Here is a 3686-nt window from a genome sequence, read left to right as displayed (position 1 = left end):
CTCCATTGTGAAAAACATTATCCTTTTTTTTCTAAAGGAAAAGTAGGAATACCCATATATATTATCTCAACTTCTGAATTCATTTGTATTTAAAGTAGGTAAAGATGCAAATGACAAATGACTTTTACTAACCCTTAATGGACCATGTTTAAGAAAAAAGGACCAAACTATACAAAGACAGAATTGCTCTGAAAATTCTGGTTTTGTGGAATGCAGGAAAATAGAAGTATTTCAGCATTATATATGGCTGCAGCTATGAAGTAGTTTTGCAGAGAACTTTTCCTAAAGTATTCTGTGAGGACTATTTTCCATCTTCTACTTCTTAGCCCAACTTAAGACAGGAACCACATTGTGCTCACAAGAACTGGCCACCCCTACCTCCTATACACTCTTTTAAAAGGTTACCTTGTTGTGAAGAGAGAAGGAATGTGGTTTGTCAAAGGCTTGACTTTATTAGAGGCAATCCAATTACTTTTCTAGTTTAATAAATATGTTATTTCTTAAGTTTCTGAAAAAAAGACATTGGAAAAAATTAAGCTTCAAATCAAGGAAAATAAAAGAATCAATGGCAAATATTTTGATCAATTTATCTTCTGAATCAAACTTTAAAAGGTCCTATTTGCTGTCTGTCAGTCTTCTGCTCCCTTCCTTATCACAGGCCAATAATATCTAAATAAAGGAAGCCCATGTCATCTAAAAGCTTATAGATTAAACCTAACATTGTGAAAATACAGAAATAAACTTCAGGAAAAGCAGAGTATTACAAAATATTATTTGTATGAATTCTAGTTCAGTTCATTTGTGCTACTTAAACAAGAAACAAAACACATCCAAAAAATTTTTAAAAAACCAAACACTTAAAACTTATAAACGAGAAAAATTTTGTTCATTGTTCTAGAAGTTGGAAGGTCCAAGATCAAAGTGCCAACAGATTTGGTATCTGGTAAGGAAGAACCCAATCTCTGTTTTCAAAGACTCCTTGTAACTGCATCTTCACTTGGTAAAAGGGACAAATGTTATGCCTTCAAATTGTAAAAGGTACAAGCAAGCTCCCTCAAGCCCTACTAAAGGTCACTAATCCTAGTCACAAGGCTCTGTCTACAGTTAATCCCATCAGGGATTAATCCACTGATTAAGTTAAGGCTATAACCCAATCATTTCTTCTCTAAACCTTCTTGCATTGTCTCACACATGAGCTTTTGGAGGACACCTCACATTCAAAGCATAAAAACTTCCCAAAGGCTTAGTACTATAACATTGGGAATTAAGCTATAACATATGAATTTCAGAATTCACAATTTCTCAACAATTATTTTATGGCAGCAATGAGGAACTCAAGCAGAGTTGAAATGAAATTACATATGCTTTTAAAAAATGAAGAATAACAAGATTCAAGATGGTAGGCTAGAGGGAAGCTGTATTCTGTGTCACTCCGTGACCTGGGATTCTAGTAGTGGGAATACTCTTTCTCTGCAAGTTATTAGAGGACCCCAGACAGCTGCTCCTGCACAGGAATCCCAGCCGTCATGCCACACAGGTCTCCAGGCCTCAACATCAACACAGGACTCCAAGCCCCTCACCCAAACAGGACCTCTGGCCACCATGCCCAAGCAGGACTATAGGCATCAGCACTGTGCAGGACCCCTGGCCACCCATATGAGCAGGAATCTTGGCCACCACTCCCACACAGGGAACCTGGCATCTGCAAATACATAGGACCTCTGGTCACCACTCCTGTGTGGACCCTCATCTTCCAATGTGGGGCTTCCCCAGTAGCCTCCATCTTGGGACACTGCAACTACTGCCATAGTCCCATACATGTGGTAGCCTGCACCTGGGGACATAGGACAGGTTCCAGAGAGAGCCACCAGCCACAACATTGCATGCAACAGAGGTGCATCTCTGAACCCATCACCCAATGCTACCACCCAGCCTGACCCAACACCTCATCTCTGAAAGAAGCGCCCTCCATCTTGGGACACCTTTGTTGTCATCTTTAGTTGAGGCAACTCCAGGCTTGAGATGCCATAGGGGGACTAGATGCAATATCAAGGAGAGGTAATGGAACCCTGCAGGTACAATACAAACCTATAGGGTAAAAACTGTAACACCTCAGATCTGCAATACTAGAAGAGAAGACACACGAACAACATGAAAAAACAAGAGTAGAAAGTGCCCGAAACAAACCAAGATACTACATTATTAGAATCCATGGCCAGCACAGCAGAATAAATGACAGAGAAGGGTTCAGGATGTATATAATTAAAATGTTCTGTGAAATAAAGGATGATATAAGAGAGCAAATACAGGCAGCAAAAGATCATTTCAATAAAGAGCTACTTAAGCAAATATAGGAAGCAAAAGTTTACTTCAATAAGGAGATAGAGGTTCTGAAAAAAAGAAAAACCAAACAGAAATCCTTAAAATGAAGGAAGCAATAAACCAAATGAGAAAAAAAAGCATCACCAACATACTAGATCACTTGGAAGACAGAAACTCAGACAATGAAGATAAAATATATAATCTTAAAAAGAATGTTGAACCCACAGTGAAGATGGTATTTAAAAAAACACATGAGCAGAATATTAAAGAATTATGGGATTGGAAGAACCATGTCCTGTATGTGTGGGTGGCTGCTTCAGACTATAGGATAAGGTGGCACTCTCCACAGGAGTTAAAGTTTCCTGTAATTCTCTCTTGTTGGAAGAACTTGAAAAAGGACAAAAAGGAGTACATGATGGCATGATTAGTTGGGGACTTGGAGGTGATGAAGATATGACAGGCATGATTCTTGGGCCACTAAGGACAAATTATGAAAACAGAATATGTAACCTGAAAGTAGAATGTGGACCTAAATCCCCAGAAGCTCCTCCATCAGTTATATATGTAACAAAAGTTAATAAAAATGGAATAAATAATTCCAGTGGAATGTTGGATGCACAGAGCATACCAGTGTTAGCAAAATGGCAAAATCATATAGCATTAAAGTTGTATTTCAATAGCTAAGACATCTAATAATGTCCAATGAAAATATGAAGCTTCCATAGCCACCAGAAGGACAAATGTATAACAATTAATTTTAGTGAATCTAAAACTTGTCTTAAATCAACAACCTTCTACTCATATTAATGTCTTGATTAAATATCACAATACAGAATACCCACACGTTAAGTAGAAGAATTCTAGCTGGTAAACATGACCCAGACATTTTAAGAATATATTTAATATATATACATCCATTATTTTTTCAGGTAACAAGAGGAAAAATGCAACACAATTTTTCTTTCTTTTGTTAAGACACTGTCATATAAACATGAACCTGGAGTACTCGAAATAGAATTCAGGTTTACAAGAGGAAAGCATGACAAGCAGTGGCAGATGGCAGTGAAAACTTGAGTGTTTCTGAAAAGTAAAATCTCAAGGAAGACAAACAGAAATGGCAGGCTTTATCCATCTCACTTAGTGAAAGACCTGCAGTTGAAATTTTTTAAGTAACAGGTACAATGAATATTGTCACAAATTGTGGTATATTTGGAAGCAGTGTGGGAGCTGACTACTAGTAGTATCAAAAATATGTTCCGAATTGTTTTCATACCTGTTTTTATAATAAAAAATGTTGGGGGAGGTGATGAATTTCTGTTAAAAGTTGTACCTGTGTGTTATATGTAACATAGTAAATATTTGTT

At 37.2% G+C, this 3686-nt stretch overlaps 1 pseudogene; it reads left to right on the top strand.

The window, feature by feature from the left end:
- The first annotated feature begins 2040 nt into the window (after positions 1-2040).
- LOC101967511 (ubiquitin-conjugating enzyme E2 variant 2 pseudogene) lies at positions 2041-3077 on the top strand (annotated as a pseudogene).
- The last annotated feature ends 609 nt before the right edge of the window (positions 3078-3686 follow it).

The sequence above is a fragment of the Ictidomys tridecemlineatus genome, chromosome 7 (genome assembly GCF_052094955.1).
Source record: "Ictidomys tridecemlineatus isolate mIctTri1 chromosome 7, mIctTri1.hap1, whole genome shotgun sequence".
Taxonomy (NCBI): Eukaryota; Metazoa; Chordata; class Mammalia; order Rodentia; family Sciuridae; genus Ictidomys; species Ictidomys tridecemlineatus.
The sequence above is the reverse complement of the archived record's forward strand: the minus strand, read 5'-3'. Positions and strand labels throughout refer to the sequence as shown.